The sequence below is a fragment of the Giraffa tippelskirchi genome, chromosome 8 (genome assembly GCF_054371585.1).
Source record: "Giraffa tippelskirchi isolate mGirTip1 chromosome 8, T2T-mGirTip1v1.2.pri, whole genome shotgun sequence".
NCBI lineage: Eukaryota > Metazoa > Chordata > Mammalia > Artiodactyla > Giraffidae > Giraffa > Giraffa tippelskirchi.
Genome location: NC_137282.1, coordinates 19,078,246 through 19,099,908, shown reverse-complemented (window position 1 = coordinate 19,099,908; position 21,663 = coordinate 19,078,246). Strand labels below are relative to the sequence as shown.

Genomic DNA, 21,663 nt, shown 5'->3' with positions numbered 1-21,663 from the left:
TAGTGAAACTGTGGTATGGTACCACAACATCAATGCACTCAAGATACAAAACATTTCCATCACCAGAGATATTCTTCTGTAGTTTTCCCTGCTTGTAATGCCTTTATCTATTTTGGTGTTAGGGTAATGCTGGCTTCATAGAATGAATAAGTGTTCTATACTTTGGCCACCTGATGTGAAGAGCCAACTCATTGGAGAAGACCCCAATGCTGAGAAGGATTGAGAGCAAGAGAAGAAGAGGGTGACAGAGGATGAGATAGTTGAATGGCATCATTGACTCAATGGAAATGAGTTTGAGCATTCTCCGGGAGGTGGTGGAGGGCAGAGAAGTCTGGTGTACTGCAGTCCATGGGCTTGCAAAGAGTCGACATGACTGAGTGACTGAGCAACAACAACTATCTGCTTTTATTTTCTGGATGAGATTGTTTTCTGAAAGAGATTTTTTTTTTTTTTTTTTTAATGAATGTTTGGTTGAATTCACCAGTGAAACCATCTGGGCTTGGTACTTTCTCTTTTGGAAGATTACTATTAATTCTTTATCTCTAATTGGTACAGGGTTAACTAGGTTATGCATTTTTTCCTAATGTGAGTTCGGTAGCTTCTGCCTTTCAAGGAATTTCATCTAAGCTGTCAGATTTCTGTGTATAGAGTTGATTGTAGTTTTCCTTTGTTAGACAGTTTTTAATGTCTTTAAGATATATAGTGTTATCCTCTGTTTCGTTCCTGTTAATATGTAATTTGTGCTTTCTCTTTTTGTTTTCTGATTATTGAATTTGTTACAACATTGCTTCTGTTTTATGGGGTTTTTTGTTTCTTTGGCGATAAGGCTTATGGGCTTTTAACCTCCCCCACCAGGGACTGAACCTACAGTCACTGAATTGGAAGGCAAAGTCTTAACCAGTGGACCACCAGGGAAATCCCTGTGTTTTCTGTGTTATTAATGTTGCTTAGAAGTTCGTTAAGTTTTTTGACCTTTTTCAAAGAACCTAGTCATTTTTTCATTGACTTTCTTTCTCTTTTCCATTATATAGATTTCTGTTCTTATGTTTATTATTTCCTTCTGGAGGGCTTCCCTTGTGGCTCAGCTGGTAAAGAATCTGCCTGCAATACGAGAGACCTGAGTTCAATCCCTGGGTTGGGAAGATCCCCTGGAGAAGGGAAAGGCTACCCACTCCAGTATTCTAGCCTGGAGAATTCCATGGACAGTCCATGGGGTCGCAAAGAGTCAGACATGACTGAGCGACTTTCACTTCACTTCTGCTTACTTTGGGCTTATGTCACTGTTTTTCTAGGTTCTTGAGGTGTTTAGAAAACTGATTTGTCATTTTTCATCTTTTCTAATGTGCCATAAATGTCCCTCTAAGTATTACTACTGTGACTGTGTCCCACAAATTTTGTATTTTCATTTTCATTCAGTTCAATGTGTTAGTTTTTAATTCCCTAAGACTTTCTCTTTAGCCCACGGATATTTAGTAGATGTATGCTGCTCAGAATCTTAAGTGTTTGGAGATTTTTTGTTATCTTTTTAGTATACCTTCTAGTTTGATTCCATTGTGATTGGACAACACTTGTTATGTTTTCAGTTCTTTTCATTAAAAATTTTTTGTTTTATGGCCTAGAATGTGGTCTATTTTGGTTTATGTTCAAAGGGCATGTTAAAAAAATGTGTTCTAGTTGTTGTTGGATGAAATATTCTATAAATGTCTGTTTCATCCTGTTCGTTGATGGTGTTGTTGAGTTCTTCTCTATCCTTGCTGATTTTTTCCCCCCACATGGCCTTGATTGGCATCATAGGAAGAAAGGAGCAGTGACTTCATTACTATTGGGCTGTAGTGAAAATCTGTGGAAGTTTGTTGTCTCCACCAGCATTGTGGTGAGGAGGGGCTAATTATTACCTGGAAAAGATGAAATCTTGGTTCTTAATGAGCTTGCAAATTTAGGCTCATCCCAAGGCCTTTGCTTCATGAGTAGGGGTGAAGCTACAGGTTTTTGTTTGTTTGTTTTGAGGTGTGATTTTTTTTATTTGCTTATTTATTATTTTGTTGTTGTTGTTTTTTATATAGTATTTAACTGGAAGAGGCAGTTTTTGTCTAAAGGTTTACTGTCATGTTAGACTGTACCTGTCTTGGTCCTTTGGCTTGAGAGAACAGGCTTTTGTTTGTCTGGACCTATTGGCGTTTTCTGAGTTGCTAGCTTCTTCAGTTCTTAAAGTCTGTATCAGTTCAGTTACTCATTCATGTCCGACTCTTTGCTACCCCGTGGACTGCAGCACGCCAGGCCTCCCTGTCCATCACCAACTCCCAGAGCTTGCTCAAATTCATGTCCATTGAGTCAATGACGCCATCCAACCATCTCATCCTCTGTTGTCCCCTTCTCCTCCTGCCTTCAGTCTTTCCCAGCATCAGGGTCTTTTCCAGTGAGTCAGCTTTTCACATCAAGTGGCCGAAGTATTGAAGCTTCACCTTCAGCATCAGTCCTTCCAATGAATATTCAGGACTGATTTCCTTTAGGATTGACTTGTTTGATCTCCTTGCTGTCTAAGAGACTTTAAAGATCTTCTCCAACACCACAGTTCAAAAGCATTGATTCTTCAGCCCTCAACTTGCTTATGTCCAACTCTCACATCCATTTATGACTACTGGAGAAAACATAGCTTTGACTAGACGGACCTTTGACGGTAAAGTAATGTCTCTGCTTTTTAATATGCTGTCTAGGTTGGTCAGAGTTTTTCTTCCAAGGAGCAAGTGTCTTTTAATTTAATGGCTGAAGTCTCCATCTGCAGTGTTTTTGGAGCCCAAGAAAATAAAGTCTCCCACTGTTTCCATTGTTTCCACATCTATTTGCCATGAAGTGATGGGACTGGATGCCATGATCTTCATTTTTTGAGTGTTTAGTTTTAAGCCAGCTTTTCCTCTCTCCTCTTTCACTTTCATCAGGAGGCTCTTTAGTTCCTCTTCCCTTTCTGCCACAAGGGTGATGTCATCTGCATATCTCAGTTTATTGATATTTCTCTCAGCAATCTTGATTCCAGCTTGTGCTTCTTCCAGCCCAGCATTTCACATGATGTCAGTATACAGCCTTAATGTACTACTTTCCCAATTTTGAACCAGTTTGTTGTTCCATGTCTGGTTCTAACTGTTGCTTCTTAATCTACACACATATTTCTCAGGAGGCAGGTAAGGTGGTCCGGTATTCCCATCTCTTTAAGAATTTTCCAGTTTGTTGTGGTCTACACAGTCAAAGGCTTTGGCCTAGTCAATAAAACAGAAGTAGGTGTTTTTCTAGAACTCTCTTGCTTTTTCTATGATCCAACAGATGTTAGCAATTTGATCTCTGGTTCTTCTGCCTTTTCTAAATCAAGCTTGAACATCTTGAAGTTCTCAGTTCATGTACTGTTGAAGCCTAGCTTGGAGAATTTTGAGCATTATTTTGCTAGATGTGAGATGAGTGCAATTGTGCGGTAGTTTGAACATTCTTTGGCCTTGCCTTTCTTTGGGCAAGATTTCCAAACTTGTTTTCCACTGTTGAGTTTTCCAAATTTGCTGACATATTGAATGTGGCACTTTCACAGCATCATCTTTTAGGATTTGAAATAGCATAGCTGGAATTCAATCACCGCCACTAGCTTTGTTCATAGTGGTGCTTCTTAAGGGCCACTTGACTTCACATTCCAGGATGTCTGGCTCTAGGTGAGTGATCACACCATCATGGTTATCTGGGTCATTAGGATCTTTTTTGTATAGTTCTTCTGTGTATTCTTGCACCTCTTTTTAATATCTTCTGCTTCTGTTAGGTCCATACCATTTCTGTCCTTTATTGTGCCCATCTTTGCATGAAATGTTCCCTTGGTATCTCTCATTTTCTTGAAGAGATCTCTAGGCTTTCCCATTCTGTTATTTTCCGCTATTTCTTTGCGTTGATCGCTGAGGAAGGCTTTCTTATCTCTCCTTGCTATTCTTTGGAACTCTGCATTCAGATGGATATATCTTTTCTTTTTTCCTTTACCTTTCATGTCTCTTCTCAGCTATTTGTAAGGCTTCCTCAGACAACCATTTTGCCTTTTTGCATATTTGCAAAGTCTGGATATATGGGACAGAAAGGACTTGGGAACTCACCACCATGTCTTTCCTTGGGTTCCAAGGTCCTTAACAAGTGTGCCTTCTTCTGTCCATCATTGAGAGTCTTCTTATGTATATTTTATATATGATGTCCAGGTTTTTAAAGGTGTGCTGCTGCTGCTGCTAAGTCTCTTCAGTCGTGTCCGACTCTGTGCGACCCCATAGACGGTAGCCCACCAGGCTCCGCCATCCCTGGGATTCTCCAGGCAAGAATACTGGAGTGGGTTGCCATTTCCTTCTCCAGTGCGTGAAAGTGAAGTCGCTCAGTCGTGTCCGACTCTTAGCAACCACATGGACTGCAGCCTACCAGGCTCCTCCGTCCATGGGATTTTCCAGACAAGAGTACTGGAGTGGATTGCCATTGCCTTGTCCATTTAAAGGTGTACTTAATGGGAAAAGTATGGAAAAGTACATTTACTCCATTTTTCTAGAGGTAGAAGCCTTGAAACTATTTTTGATTGGTTCTTATAATATTTGGAATCAGTCTGTTCTTATATATATACTCTGAATATTTAAACATTGAGTGTAACCGCATGAACAGTAGGGACAGTTTGAATGGCATGCTTATTTTTCTAAAGCTATCTGCTGATCAGAAACCTAAATTTAAGCAACTGTGAGTTATTAGGGGTATGATTGGACTCTCAGTTCTAGTCATATAGTACTGTAGAGAACGTAACTGTGTAATATGTTTGCTTTTTTAGCTGAATCAAAGCAAAATTACGAGTTTACAGTTGAAATAATTGTGACCAGAAGTAACAATTATCAACAGCTTGCTGCTTTATCTATCAGTTGGTAACTGGTAGATAAGCCCGTCTTCCATGGTCATCTTTCTGTGCTGTTCATTATTTCCATTTATTCTTTGACTCAGCCCTAAGGTTGGAATAGCCCAGCAGCCAGTATTTTCCTAGTTGCTCTAATGTAGGAGACTTATTTTTCTGCAACTTTAAACAGTCATTGAACACATGGTCGGAGAAGGCAATGGCAGCCCACTCCAGTACTCTTGCCTGGAAAATCCCATGGACGGAGGAGCCTGGTAGGCTACAGTCCATGGGGTCGCTAAGAGTCAGACACAACTAAGCAACTTCACTTTCCCTTTTCCCTTTCATGCACTGGAGAAGGCAATGGCAGCCCACTCCAGTATTCTTGCCTGGAGAATCCCAGGGACGGCGGAGCCGCACAGAGTCGGACACGACTGAAGCGACTTAGCAGCAGCGGCAGCAGAACACATGGTGTGAAGTTTTATTATTTAAAAAATGAGGTGTCCCTGAGTGACATAAAGGGAGTAATTGGTAATTATTTCAGATCAGAGAGGCTCCATAATTAAGTAAGTTAGTGTTGGAGAGTTTCCTAGTAGAATTTTTGTAGAAAACCATCTTTTCCTGCTATACTCCAGCTTTGTCAGTGTGCCTGCCTAACGTTACTCATTCATAAGGCTGAGGAAACTGGAGCAGGATATGATGATGCAAAAAATATAAGTTGACCTAAAACAAAAACCTCCCCTTTGAACATATACCCACTTTTATGCCTGATATTTTCTATCAGGGTTTGCCTTACACCTACATTTCACACCTTCCAACATGCTGTATAAGCAGATGTCAAGAAGGAACATGCGCTAGCTGGTAAGAAGAGTTGTGTATACCCTTTTACTTAGGGAGGAGTTTAGCCAAGCTTTGGACTGGGAGGGTGTTGACGACCTAGGAGACAGTGCTTTTCTTAACCCTTTCCCCTCTTTACAGAGGAAAAAGCATCACAAGCTACACGTGCATGGCCATGCTATAAGACTGCGGCATTCCACCAGGCCCTCAGTCAAGAATGGGGTAAAAAGCAACTTCAAACAAACCCTGAATTCCTTCCATTAAGCTGTTTTGCAGTAATGTGATATAGTAATTATGAAACTATTTTAGGTATACCATAAGATTAAGTCAGTGTGTTAGGAGTAAATGAGTTAGGAGTTCTTTGGGGGAAAAAATGATTGATTTCAGGACTAGATTGGGGAGGTATTATGAACCTGGAATATCTTAATGTGCTGGGAAGTAAGGAAGTGCTCAAACAATAATGCAAGCAGGTCTAAAGGACACGGGGGTATGTCAAAAGGACATCTTGAAGGAGCTCCCACTGAGCAAATCTAGGACAATTTGACCATCAAAATAAGTGAAAGTAAAGGATTATAACCCATTAGGTAACATAGGCAGAGCTGTGTTCATCCAGTGATCATAAATGAGTAGAGAGAGTTCTTCTCACTGCTCGAATGCTCATTGATAAATGTGGATTGAACTGTTGGAACTGGAAAATCCCCATTTGCAGCCATGGTAGCAGACTGGCTGGGACAAGAATCCTTAGTGGATGCTAAATTTCAAGGACCAGATTTGATGAGGAGCAAGATATTTGTGTGGTTCTGAGCCTGGCTGCCAATATATTGATTGTTACTTGGGGGGAAACAGTAACTATACAGTAGAGAAATCTGACAGTACACTTGTTGAGGAAGCAAAATTAATATAATCAGTTAGAGTCAGATAAGCCTTGAGTGCTGGCAGATGTAATACCTGAGAAGGACACAGCATCTCTTATGTTGTATTGTAGCCAGGGATGCATAACTAAATCTCACCAGGAGACATTAGATGAATACAAATTTAGGTGCATTCTACAGAATAATTGGCCTATAGTTTTCAAAAATGTCAATGTCAGGAAAGACAAAGGCTGAGGAATTATTTCAAATTAAAAGAGATTAAAGAGACAAGACAACTGAATGCAAAATAGATGATCCTGGACTGGAGGGGGAAAGTGTTATAAAGAATAGTATTGGAACAGTAACAAAATTTGAATGTATATTCTCTATTAAATAAAAATATTGTACCAGTGTTAAATTTCCTGACTTTAATTACTGTACAGTGCTTACGTAAGAAAAATCCATGTTTTTAGGAAATAAACAGTGAAGTAATAAAAGAGAAAGAGACATGATGTATTGCAAGTTTCTGAAATAGTTTAGAAAAATTACTGATTGCTTCTGTGTACCTACATAGAGATACAGAGGAGAAAGAGAGGATATAAAAACCATGGACAAAATATTAAAAATTGGCGAGAGGCAATTCCCTGGTGGCACAGATAGTAAAGCATCTGCCTGCAATGCAGGAGAGCCAGGTTCAATCCCTGGGTCAGGAAGATCCCCTGGAGAAGGAAATGGCAACCCACTCCAGTATTCTTGCGTGGAAAATTCCATGGACGGAGGAGCCTGGTGGGCTACAGTCCATGGGGTCACAAAAAGTTGGACACAACTGAGCAACTTCACTTTCAAAGAAATTCCTTGTACTTATTTTGCAGTTTTTCTCTGTGTTTGAAATTATATCAAATGAAAAGATCTTAAAAATTAGCACTCTGGGCAAAAAAAAAAAAAAGTGACAATTTGGTTAATAAAGTGTATAGTCACCCTGTACTATTTTTTTCTACTTTTCATCCTCAGTTCAGTTCAATTCAGTCTCTCAGTTGTGTCCGACTCTTTGCGACCCCATGAACCACAGCGTGCCAGGCCGCCCTGTCCATCACCAACTCCCGAAGTCCATCCAAACCCATGTCCATTGAGTTGGTGATGCCATCCAACCATCTCATCCTCTGTCATCCCCTTCTTTTCCTGCCCTCAATCTTTCCCAGCATCAGGGTCTTTTCCAATGAGTCAGCTCTTTGCATCAGGTGGCCAAAGTATTGGAGTTTCAGCTTCAACATCAGTCCTTCCAATGAACATCCAGAACTGATCTCCTTTAGGATGGACTGGTTGGATCTCCTTGCAGTCCAAGGGACTCTCAAGAGTCTTCTCCAACACCACAGTTCAAAAGCATCAATTCTTCGGCGCTCGGCTTTCTTTATAGTCCAACTCTCGCATCCATACATGACCACTGGAAAAGCTGTAGCCTTGACTAGACGGACCTTTGTTGGTAAAGTAATGTCTCTGCTTTTTAATATGCTGTCTAAGTTGGTCATAACTTTCCTTCCAAGGAGTAAGTGTCTTTTAATTTCATGGCTGCAGTCACCATCTGCACTGATTTTGGAGCCCAAAAAAATAAAGTTAGCCACTGTTTCCCCATCTATTTGCCATGAAGTGATGGGACCGGATGCCATGATCTTAGTTTTCTGAGTGTTGAGCTTGAAACCAAATTTTTCGCTCTCCTCTTTCACTTTCATCAAGAGGCTCTTTAGTTCTTCTTCACTTTCTGCCATAAGGGTGGTGTCATCTGCATATCTGAGGTTATTGATGTTTCTCCCAGCAATCTTGATTCCAGCTTGTGCTTCCTCCAGCCCAGCGATTCTCATGATGTACTCTGCATATAAGTTAAATAAGGAGGGTGACAATTTACAGCCTTGACGTACTTCTTTTCCTATTTGGAACCAGTCTGTTGTTCCATGTCCAGTTCTAACTGTTGCTTCCTGACCTACATACAGATTTCTCAAGAGGCAGGTCAGGTGGTCTGGTATTCCCATCTCTTTCAGAATTTTCCACAATTTGTTGTGATCCACACAGTCAAAGGCTTTGGCATAGTCAATAAAGCAGAAGTAGATGTTTTTCTGGAACCCTCTTGCTTTTTCGATGATCCAGCGGATGTTGGCAATTTGATCTCTGGTTCCTCTGCCTTTTCTAAAACTAGCTTGACCATCTGGAAGTTCACGGTTCACGTATTGCTGAAGACTGGCTTGGAGAATTTTTAAGCATTACTTTACTAGCGTGTGAGATGAGTGCAATTGTGCGATAGTTTGAGCATTCTTTGGCATTGCCTTTCTTTGGGATTGGAATGAAAACTGACCTTTTCCAGTCCTATGGCCACTGCTGAGTTTTCCAAATTTGCTGGCCTATTGAGTGCAGCACTCTCACAGCATCATCTTTTAGGATTTGAAATAGCTCAACTGGAATTCCATCACCTCCAGTGGCTTTGTTCGTAGTGATGCTTCCTAAGGCCCACTTGACTTCTTCATTACTAGTGTTTAGGAATAACTTAAGCTTTTTTTTTCTCTTTACATTTTACTTTTATCTGCGTTGGTGTCCTTTTCTATTTGTTACTGCCTCAAAATTAAATCCTTGTTTCTTTTCTATGAATAAAAGTTTCTTTGCCTTGTTTTAGATTGAACACCATCTTAGGGTCGTTGTTATAACTGTTAACTTTCCTAGTTTTCTGTCTTGTTCTGAAGAAAACTCTTGGGCATTAGATTTGTTGAGATTTTTTTGAAACAAATATTATTTGTACCCTTTTGTCTTTTTTTTTTGTCTCCTCAAGAACACAATAAATTCAATGTTCCTACTTGGGCAGGAGTATATTCCCTTTGGTTCTTTGAGGATACATGGCCATAGCGAGCCCAAGGTTGGTACTGACTATTTCCTAAGAAGCTTTTTAATCAAATGAGCCTTCTCGTGCTTCTGTGAAAGGAGCAGTATTTTCTTTTCTCAGGGAAAGGATAAGGTTTAGTTACAGTATCAGTAACTTAAGAGTATCTGAGAAGTGTGTATTGGGACTTCCCTGGTGGTCGGCTAAGAGTCCGCCCACAGTCCCAATGCCGGGGGCCTGGGTTCGATTCCTGGTCAGGGAACTATATCCCACATTCTGCAACTAAGACCTGGTGTAGCCAAAAAAAAAAGTGTGTTTGATCATCAGCCTCGGACAGTTTTAGAATTGCTAGAATTTTTTTGCTGTGGACATTGAAAGTCATCTGAATTGATAGCCTGACAGGGCATGGAGAGAAATACAGTGAATCATACACTCAAGTCTTTCTAAATGAAAGTGGAAAGTATAATCTGAAATAACTACAGGTATTGTTTTTTTATATGTGGGGATTTCTTTTAAAAGCAGTGGTTATTAGGAAGTTAATTAGACAGGAAATTAGTACTAGATAAGGAGTGCTTGACTATCCTTTGATTTGTGGATTATCAGAATTTCATCATCTTCAGTTTGTATCATGTTTCTTTTCTTTTTGAAACAGAGGAACATTCTGTGTGTCAAATTTTATTTATGTTTTTTCCCTCACAGTTTTTCTTTGTGGGAAAAAATTCATTACTCTTTATAATTCTAGTCATATATATTTGGCTTCAGTGTTTGGAAATGGACCCCAGGTGAGTGAAGAAGAATCCTTCTTTCTTTATTGATGTTCTAATCTTGCCATATGTTGTTTTTCTATTATTCTATTATCCTCCATTGTACTGAAGATGGAATGATATTTTGCTTATGACAGGACATAAAAATGACTCTGGTTTTTAAGAAGTTATTAGAATGCCAGTGGCAATAACAGACAGACATGGGAGAGGATCCTTTCCTCCAAAAGAGCAGCTGATTTTGTGAACTTATTTGCAAAATAAGTCTTATTTTTTTAAAACCTGATAAGAGAAAATGTAATAACTTTTTGCCTATACTCTTTGTAAAACAAAAGCTTGCCAGATAGCAATGTTAATGATGATTTATAGAAGGCTAGCCATAAAGTAGAAGGAAAAGAAGTTCAGTTAAGAATAGAAGTAATCTTTATACCAGAAGTTTACTATATTATTCATTCCTTTTTCTTAAGGATATGTTTTTTTTGTTTTTTTGTTTTTTTTAAGGATATGTTTTTATACTTACCCTTCTTCATATTTTAATTCTTAACTTGACCCTTAAAGGACTAGAACTTCATAGAAAATTCTCGAATCTTTTATATGTCCCTATATTCATCTTAATTATGACTTTTCAATGTCAGTGTTACTTTCTCTGTTATTTAAAGTACACTTAGGGCCAAGTTCAGTTGAGTTCAGTTGCTCAGTCATGTCCGACTCTTTGTGACCCCATGGACCACAGCACGCCAGGCTTCCCTGTCCATCACCAAATCCTGGAACTTACTCAAACTCAAGTCCATTGAGTCAGTGATGCCATCCAACCATCTCATCCTCTGTCGTTCCCTTCTCCGCCTTTAATCTTTCCCAGCATCAGGGTCTTTTCCAATGAGTCAGTTCTTCGTGTCAGGTGGCCAAAGTATTGAGTTTCAACTTCAACGTCAGTCTTTCCAGTGAATATTCAGGACTGATTTCCTTTAAGATGGACTAGTTGGATCTCCTTGAAGTCCAAGGGACTCTCAAGAGTCTTCTCCAACACCACAGTTGAAAAGCATCAAATCTTTGGCTCTCAGCTTTCTTTATAGTTCAGCTGTCACATCCATACGTGGCTATTGGAAAAACCATACCTTTGACTAGACAGACCTTTGTTGGCAAAGTAATATCTCTGCTTTTTATTATGCTGTCTAGGTTGGTCATAGCTTTGCTTCCAAGGAGCAAGCATATTTTAATCTCATGGCTGCTGTCACCATCTCCACTCTCCTTCTTCACTTTCATCAAGAGGCTCTTTAGTTCTTCTTAGCTTTCTGCCATAAGGGTGGTGTCATCTGTCTATCTGCTGCTGCTGCTGCTAAGTTGCTTCAGTCATGTCCGACTCTGCGACCCCATAGATCGCAGCCCACCAGGCTCCCCCGTCCCTGGGATTCTCCAGGCAAGAACACTGGAGTGGGTTGCCATTTCCTTCTCCAATGCGTGAAAGTGAAGTCGCTCAGTGGTGTCCGACTCTTAGCGACCACATGGACTGCAGCCTACCAGGCTCCTCCGTCCATGGGATTTTCCAGGCAAGAGTACTGGGATGGGTTGCCACTGCCTTCTCCCTGTGTATCTGAGGTTACTGATATTTCTCCTGTCAATCTTGATTCCAGCTTGTGCTTCATCCAGCCCTGCATTTCACATGATGTACTCTGCATATAAGTTAAATAAACAGGGTGACAATATACACTTTGACATACTCCTTTCCCTATATGCAACCAGTCTGTTGTTCCATGTCTAGTTCTAACTGTTGCTTCTTGACCTGCCTACAGATTTCTCAAGAGGCAGGTCAGGTGGTCTGGTATTCCCATCTCTTTCAGAATTTTCCACAGTTTATTGTGATCCACACAGTCAAAGGCTTTGGCGTAGTCAATAAAGCAGAAGTAGATGTTTTTCTGGAACTCTCTTGCTTTTTCGATGATCCAGTGGATGTTGGCAATTTGATCTCTGATTCTTCTGCCTTTTCTAAATCCAGCTTGAACATCTGGAAGTTCTTGGTTCACGTAGTGTTGAAGCTTAGCTTGGAGGATTTTGAGCATTACCTTACTGGTGTGTGAGATGAGTGCAGTTGTGAGGTAGTTTGAACATTCTTAGGTGATGCCTTTCTTTGGGATTGCACCAAGTGCCATGTTTAAATGTTGTGGATAATACTGTATAATCTTGTTTATCTAATTCCTTATTTGTTTGACTGTCTGGGTTTTCCTAAGTATTTTTCAGTGGAAGACTTTGTATCTTTTCATGATGTAGGATAACGTAATATGTATTTACTATGTTTTATGTGTTTTAATGAAGCTCAATAACTTTTGTATTTATCTGATTTAATTAAATGGGCTTAATTGACCACTGAGTCTATTCCTCAGAAACTATGGTGAGTTCTTAGTGTCATAATTAGGAATTCTGCTTTGTGTTGTGAGTCTGCTGCAGTAAGAGGGTACATGGAAGAAAGTGCAGAAACAAAAAGACTTCTTTGAGTAGTTGCAACAAGTCACTATGCTTAGAATCTTTCATTCATTTTCCCTTAAGACACTCATGTACACATTATGTCTTCTAGTAAACTGTATAAAGCTTGATGTCCAACACAAGAAAGATCAAGAGCAGTGGGAGATGTGCTTTGTATGCACTCAGCAAAGGATGATTGCAATAAAGCATTGTAGGCCTCTGTAAATCTTTCCCACTGTATCTGAACTCCTTAGCTGAAAAGTACTTTTACAGGGAATATATCAAAAGATGTCTCTGGTAATTTTTATATTCTTTGTTCTTGATCATCCCAAGGTTATCCTTACTTACCCTTTAATACAAGGCTATACTAGTTGGGAAGATCCCCTGGAGGAGGGCATGGCAACCCGTTCCAGCGTTCTTGCCTGGAGAATCCCCATGGGCAGAGTAGTCTGGCAGGCTACAGTCCATGGGTTCCCAAAGAGTCAGATATGACTGAGCGACTAAGCACATACTGTTGGAATTATTTATTGGAGAATTGTTCTCCCCTTGAACATTTTTAGTTAGAGTGTAATATTGGAAAGTAAATAGATCACTGTCTGCCTCCATTACATTCAAGAATCTGTTGGTTATATGGATGGCAATGATCGAGAAGTAAATGGAGCACAGGAAAAGTTTCCAAAGAGAAGTTTACCGTTTTTTTAACTTGTAAATTTGTGCTCAGCTAATCAATAAAAATATTAGAATAATTTTTGCATTGTCAATTAATTAAATGTTCCTTTTGAGAAAGAGAATAGAACTTTATATATGGGAACTGTTTTAATACATTTGGACCACAGATAAAAACAAGGTCATGGTACACTCACAGCATAGCAAACATCTTCCTCATCTGGTTAATATATAACAGCTCTCTTTTTACTCAGCCGTAAACATACAGTCTAATAACATACAGTCTAGAAGAAACCTTTGCTTCCTTAAACCCTCTCCCAAATCTCTCAACTCAGCTCAAAAGCTGTAATGGAGTCTTAACACCCCCTTACTGAGGTGCCTGCTGTCCCCTATGGCCTGTGTTTTCCCTCACTCTAACAAGAAACAATCCCAACTTATTCAACTGTAGCTGTCTTCCTGGTGGGCTTTGGCTGGAAGGCATCAACATTTTCCTTAAAGACATTTCCTAGATTCAAATTACTCCCCCAACATTTAAAGGTGAATGAAGGATTTGTTAACCTTGTGTGTATATGTGTGTGTGTGTGTGTGTGTGTGTGTGTGTGTGTGTGTGTGTATTCAGCTCAGCATGTTTGTTTGTACTTACATGTTTGATAGTTAAGTATATAAGGATAAGTAAGACACTATCTCTGACCTCTAGGAAATTTCAAACTGAATGATTAGTATGTTTTCATATGATAATAACAGTGAGTCTGGTTAATTTATAAATGTCTTTCCTTCATAGATTTTAATCATTTTTACCATGTTTCATCTGAAGGCAAAAGAAAATGATTGAAATTTTGTTAACTTTGTGTAGCGTAGGGTATGGAATTCTGATTACTTTTGCCTAATACCTTGACAGGGGCTAAATTTTTGGAATTTATTCACAAAAACTCTAGTACCACAGAGTTTATAAAGTAAACTCTTACTGAAAATGTATTTGTATGCATGTGTGTGTCAGAGAAAAAGAGATAGGGAGTCATAATGATTTACACAGAACCACCTGATGGCAGTTACGATGATATAGTATGTGCCTTTCCTAAGAGAACTTCTGAAATTACTGTTAGTTCCAGCGTCTGCCCCAGGATATATCTATTTCTACAAGTCATTTTCAGTAAAATGTGAGTTTCTCAGTTTCGTCTGTGTCACGAAAACTGGAGATCTTCATCTCACACAAAGAGAATGAATCTTAATATGTTTCTTAGTTTTGCTCTTCAACAAATAACCTTGCCAAGTCTTCTTAATATTCCAAGGCAAATCAGTGGATCCTGGGATTTAAAATTTTACACTTGCAAACAGCTACAGATATTTCTTTCCAAACTGGATTAGAAATGTTTGCTTTAAATCTTTTAAGATTATCAAAATGAGAAAACATTAGGCTGTCAAGAATCTGAAAATACCTTCCTTTTATACTAACTCACTCTTAGGTAGTCCTTGTCAGGATTCTTGGGTGATTATGTGCAGAAGCCGTTATACAAATGGCTGGTTTTATCAGTTCTGCCACATTTACTCAAAATGAATGCATAGTATTTTTTGCTAGCACAGAATGAGAGATTATGTATGGAAAGAAACATTTTCAGTATTTAAACGGTGCTAGCTACCCTTAACTATAACTTTCTCCAAATGCTATGGTTATTATTATATAATCACAAATTAGAAGTGCTAAATTATTTGAAGTAATTATCTACTTTTGTCACACTAAGATTTCTGCAAACATTATTTCATTTTGTGTGTGTCTCTATGCTATTTGGGCTGGAGACAAATAACTGGAGGTGGTGACAGGTGGGTCAGAGTAATGTCATCTTTCATGAACACAGCTGGCCATGAGCTCTTATAGCTGTCATTTGTCAGACTGTTCGTTTTATGTATAAAATAAATTTCTTAATGTTGTCCTTGAAGTGAGACTCAATTTTGGTTTAGAATGTTGTATACCATTTTTTCTTTGATTTTCTTGGCACTGGTTTCTCATCAGGTCATTTCTGGAGATACTGTCTGTTTAAAATGTGTAATAGTACCTTTAGTGAAAACATGTTATCTCTTGCTAGCGTATAAACCTTGGTCTATCACTGCAAAGAAAATATGACTAAATAAATGTACCTTCTTTTGTGTCTCATAAAAATGTACGTAAACTCAAAATATGGAAATTTTATTATTTTACCTCTTTTGGAGGACTACTATCAATAATAGCCTGCTGAAAGTATATAGTTACTATACTTCTTTATGTTGTTGTTTAATACCTAAGTCATTTCTGACTCTTTGTGACCCCATGGATTGTATCCTGCCAAGCTCCTCTGTCCATGGGAATTCCCAGGCAGGAATACTGGAGTGGGTTGCCATTTCCTTCTCCAGGGGATCTTCCCAACCTTGTTGTTATAAAGTAGCTGATTATACTACACTCCCATAATACTGAGAAAAAAATGAATATTTTATTGAATTAAGTCAGTGAAAGGAAAACAGATCAAGTAAAAACCAAACTCTGCTTTAGTAAACATAATTTAATATAAGAAATCTTTCCGATAGGTTTGCTTTTTACCCATATTTTGAAGTCATTTATAGAATCTTGGAAAGTCAGCTTTTATTAAAAATTTATCCATTAGGGATAGTCTTGAAAAGAAATATAAAAGAAATTTAAGGTAATACCACTTCATACCCATTAGGATGGCTACTATTTTTTTTAAAGAAAGAGAAAAAATAAATATTTGCGAGAATGTAGAGCAGTTGGAACCCTTGTGCACTGTTGGTGGCAATGTAAAATGATGTGGTGGATGTGGGCAGCACTATGAAGGTTCCTCAAAAATAAAAATAAGATTACCATGAGGTAGCAACTCAGGTTCAAAAGAATTGAAAACAGAGACTCAAAGAGATATTTGTACACTCATGTTTGTAGTAGCATTATTAGAGCCAAAATGTGGAGGCACCTTAAGTGTCCATCGAGAAATAAATGTGGTCTGTACATAAAGTGGAATTTTACTCTGCTTTATAAAGCCCCACCACTCATTAGTCCAGTATTCTCATAGAGAAAAGTAAGTTCTTTGCATAATATAAATGACTATATGTTTGATTAGTTTACTATTGCTATTAATTTTTTCTTATACTAATTCAAATAGCTCTCTCCCTAAAACTATTTGCCTTGATTTCAGGAATAAGACATATTTGCAAAAAGCTAAAAAGTAATAGCAAGCCAAACTTTGCACTGGAAAGAACTGTTATATGTATGTGCTTATAATAATTGTTTTTGACTGAATTAGAATCATAACAGTTTCATTCAACAGTTTCAAATTGCCACATCAGATTTTGTTTTTATTCTGATTTACGATGCAGTTATATCTGAATCCTGTCCTATTGGTGTCCCCCCCCCCCACAGGGATTTCCTATGTAATAACCTGATGATACTTTCATTTTTAGATCTAAAATTAGATACAGTAGACTCTCATTGTTGCAATGGAGCTTCCTCCAAATAAGACATTTCTTTTAGCAAACACCGGCAGCTCTAGGGATGGAAACGTGGGATAGGTATCCCTTTTTTATAAATAAAGTTCATTGTGCACTTCTGGAGATATAAGAAAGAGTATAAACTATGGTCCCTGACTTCAAGGGTCTCAAGTTAGGCAAGGGAGACAGACCCACAAGTGATTTTTCGTACAACATAGAAAGTATTATGGAGCACAGAGGAAGGTGCAGGTGATTCTCTGCAGAAATAACTAAAGCCAGGAATTCGGCATTTACTGCCCCTGGGTTGTTCTCTGTCCACTTTTGTGACTTAGTATTTTCTGTCTAACATTTCTGCATATTTTTCCATTTAGAATGTGTTGTTTTTCTGTTCTTTTGATCAGCAGTGTCAAAAGAATATGGCCTAGACTAAAACCAAACAATCTTATTCAGTTTCTCTCCCCAGTTACTTCTGGGACATCTTAAAGCTTGGCACAAAATAAAGACAATAAGCAAATTAAGGAAATGGAAAAAAAAATACAATTCTTCTCTAGCTTGTCCTCAGCAACAACAGTATCACTCTACCAAGTAGACAGTACTTTCTTCTGAATCCATCAGAGGCATCAGGTGATCAGAATCATTATGCAGAACTTGAACACAGAAAATTACTGTCCAGAATGAGAGTACAAGTGTGTTTGCCTGTGTATGCACACTGGTTTGGTAGTTGTTTCTTAAAGTTAGAACTCCTATAACCTTGGAACCTTTTCCGGAAGATGGTGATTTTTGTAGTTACTTATTTGAGTTTCATGTGTGCCTTTTCTTTAATTTTCTAAGATATTAATACCTTGCTACTAAAGAAGCAAGAAGAAAGGAAAAGGAAATATTAATATTAATAGATATCCCCAATCCACAGATAGTAGATTTCTGTGCTAATTTATTTAGTGTTTATCTGGTACACTAGGTGGTATATACACCTATGCCTACACACATACACCGCCCCACATACACACACGGGTATATGACTAGCAGCCCTGATCCTGAGCTCAGGTTGATGATGTCCTTATTAAAAAAGCAGCAATAACTCAGAAGAAAGGCTTGTCTGCCACTTTTTCATAATAATGGTGTGGCCTTGTGGAGAAACATTGTTTTATGTGGCCTTGTCCGTGTCCTGTTGGAAACGGTCATTATCAGCATAGCTGACTTGCACATCCTCAGTGTTTAACATAGTACTTATGCTAGATTCATTGGACATGAGTTTGAGCAAGCTCCGGGAGTTGGTAATGGACAGGGAAGCCTGGTGTGCTGCAGTCCATGGGTTCACAGAGTCATACGTGACTGAGCAACTGAACTGAACTGAACTGAATGCCAGATTAATTTTATTTTTAATTTATCTCAAACTTCATGCTTTAAAATACTGGCTACATGCATATTAACCTTCAGTCACATGTCATAAGGATTGCTATACTGCGAGGTTGGAACATTTCTGTGGTAGATAAAAATATGCCAAGACTGATATGCATTTCATGAAATCATTGTAATATAAAGTAAATCTAAAGTTTAAAATAAACTAAAACCAAAGCACATCATATATAGTAACATTCGTAGTTTGCATTATGACTTAGCATTATTGACTTGTGGATATAGGTGAAGCTAGCTACTAGAAAACAATAGTTTATTAAGAAATATCAAATATCTATGATAGGAATTTACTATACACACACACACACACATATATCTTTTGGAATGAAATTTTCTCTCTAATGAAGAAATGAGATTTACTCTCTGTAAAGTTCTATCAATCTCAATAAATTTCTACCTCTTCACAATATGGAGGAGAAGGGAGAGTTTATCTGCATAGTTTTCTAGTTATCTTCCCCTGAATAGCTTTCCGGAGAAGGCAATGGCACCCCACTCCAGTACTCTTGCCTGGACAATCCCATGGACGGAGGAGCCTGGTGGGCTGCAGTCCATGGGGTCGCAAAGAGTCGGACACGACTGAGCGACTTCACTTTCACTTTCCACTTTCGTGCATTGGAGAAGGAAATGGCAACCCACTCCAGTGTTCTTGCCTGGAGAATCCCAGGGACGGGGGAGCCTGGTGGGCTGCCGTCTGTGGGGTCGCACAGAGTTGGACACGACTGAAGCGACTTAGCAGTAGCAGAATAGCTTTCACTTTTTCTTGGGAATTATTTAATTTTTTAAAACCTATTTTTTCCACCAGTTGATTAATGTTGTACATCAGTTTTTATAGCTTTCTGCTTATATTGTGATTGCAGCTTTCTAAGGACCGAGCAAAATGTTTAGGACAGAAAGATAAAATGCCTCCCCTTTTTTCACTATATAAAAGCCATTGTATTATAGAGAAAGTTAGTGGAGTATGGAGAAATCTGTTCTCTCGGATCTCTTAAATGTCAGTTGTTTTTAGTAAGAATTCTTTCACTGATGTTAATTAAAAAGAGGTCCTATCTCCCTGATGATTTACAGGGAGAAATAATAAACAGTTGTCAGTAAAGCAATTTGAAAAGCATTATCATCATCATCGTCATCACCATTATCTTGTGTCAAAGATTGGGAAGCATTGTTGGGTGTTTATTATATTATCCCTGACCCTCAGAGTAACCCAGAAGATAAACTTTATCTTTCTCATTTTACAATGAGAAACATGAAGCTGAGAGAAAGGTTAAATGATTTGGTCAAACTCCCATGGCTAGTTAGTAGCCAACCCAGGATTTATTCAGAATATCTGGCACAGAAATTAATGTTCTTTTGATATGACTTACTGGTGATTCCCAAGCCAGACCCAGGTCATGCACCCCCTGGATATATGTACAAACCACCCGTGTGTTTGTGATGAAAGTCATAAAGTTAGAGGAAGAAAAAAATTTAAAGGCAGCAGTAATATACAATTAGAGCATTTTACCTTCTCCTTTTAAGTTGGTTCAGTCTTTTTTTTTTTTATTCCAACATGCCGTTAATTCCATATGCCATTAATTCACTATTTCCCTATGAACTTTCTGCCATAATTAGTCCATTGTTGAATACCTTAAATAGTTAGGAATATTCTCCTATTTTTTAAGCCAAATAAAATAACTTCTTTTTTGGAGCCAAATTGTATATGGCTAAGCATTTTTCTTTCTGAGAACCTCCTCTGAAATACCGACAAGAGTAGACAGGACCCTTTGTATAACTGTAACCATCACCTCTACCACCTTGTCTTTTTATCCTGTAAGCCAAATAGCCGCCTTCCTTCCTTTTTCTTTTTTAATTCTGCTGATACAACATGAGTTTCCATGTGCTTTTCTGTAAATCTGTCACGCTGATTCATTGAATTTCCTGTCAAACCAGCTCCAGAATAGTGAATCCAGGCTACTCTTAAGCCAGTTTTTAGTCTTTCTTGACTTACATATTTGAACAGTTGTGTGTGTTTTGTTGTGTTTTTTTACTCTCGTATCAGGACACTACATTTATCCTCCTCATTCTTTATGTTCTTTTTGTAATGTTCGCCATCAGTTGCCATTATTCTGTATTCTAAGTTCAGGTTCTTCAAGACCAGATATTGTTCCTCCATGTTATCTAGATAACTAGCTGTTGTTGTTTTTTTTTCAAATTTCCATTTCTCTTAAGTTAGTCAGCAGGAAGAAATGATGAATTTAGCAAGTCCTTTGGTCTTTTGCCCAGGACTTTCAGAGTCGCTGGAAATCGTCTATATTTCTTTTGGTAAAATTATTCTTCTCTACAAGATTCAGTAAAAGTGGTTAGTGGCATATGATACACTTTCTAAGCATACTCTCAGTCACTTCTTAGTGTGTACATTTGAATGAGGTAACCTTCTAAAAAGCTTGTGCTGTCCCTATGAGTCATCATGAACAATACTGGTCCCTTTCTCTAAATGCTGTAGCATATTGCAAGGACTCTTCAGTACTTAATACCTGTGAATTATCATCAGCTATCACATACATCTTTAAAAGCCTTAGATTACCTACTAAGATAAAGCCTCATTTTTGCATTATTCTGCTCATTAATGTTCAGTACTTCTTATGTATTACTCACCTCTTGAGTTTCTAGCCTTCTCATCAACTTTATTATTGGATTCTTTTCTCCTCCCATCTTCATTCCTACATCTGTTTTTACTACTCTCCTTCTCTTTTACAGCTCCTTCTTCCATTTCCCTTTCCCTATTCTCTCTCCCACCCATCACTCCACTCCTACCAAATAAATGTCCAGAAGTTGTGCTCTGAACCAGAAGTTGCTTATACCCAGGAGAGCCCTTCTTAGATCACTCAAAGAGAAGGTGCTCCTCCATAGTGAGTGTTTACTCAGTTTTGTAATCTTCCAGCTCAGAGTAGTTTTAGATGCACACTGTGCCAGACTGTAGCTACTGGCCACAGATGGCTATTGGACACGTAAATGGGTCTAGTGCCACATGTTGAAATGATAATATTCTAGATATACTGGATGAAATAAAATATTAAAATTAGTATCCTCTGGTTACCTTTTTTTTCAATGTGGCTACTGGAAAATTTTAAATTACGTATGTGCTTTGAATTATATTCCTACTAGACAGCAATTTTTAGACATTCTAAATTAAAAGGAAATACATAAAGAGATTCATTAGCACAAAGAAAAAGAGAAAAATGAATTATACATGAACAAATAATAAAATGCATAGCATTCTGGAGCCATTTTGGATCGGCATGTGTCAATATGCCCACAGCACTTTGTTATATTATTGCACAGTCTGGTGGAAGTTGAACATAATCGGCCCTGATTTGTCAAGAAAGGTTAAATTATGTTTGGAATAATCCATTTTTGAATGCATAGAAGTGCTTAATATGTTTCAGAAAGAAATTCCCTCAAGAGCAGAGGAATTAAAATGCTAAATTAGCAGTT

At 38.3% G+C, this 21,663-nt stretch overlaps 1 protein-coding gene and 2 long non-coding RNA genes across 4 annotated transcripts in view; 2 read left to right on the top strand and 1 right to left on the bottom strand.

Annotated features, from left to right (window-relative positions):
• TNKS (tankyrase) overlaps positions 1–21,663 on the top strand; it is a 154,687-nt gene that overhangs the window by 45,928 nt on the left and 87,096 nt on the right. The gene's annotated exons all lie outside the window — the stretch shown is intronic.
• On the bottom strand, positions 1,348–5,588 carry LOC145517766 (uncharacterized). Its single transcript, XR_014062314.1, has 2 exons — positions 5,161–5,588; positions 1,348–4,241 (listed from the first exon to the last, which is right to left on the bottom strand). It is a non-coding gene; the product is annotated as an uncharacterized LOC145517766 (long non-coding RNA).
• LOC145517764 (uncharacterized) lies at positions 6,146–17,643 on the top strand. The gene is made up of 2 exons (XR_014062312.1): positions 6,146–7,269; positions 15,694–17,643. It is a non-coding gene; the product is annotated as an uncharacterized LOC145517764 (long non-coding RNA).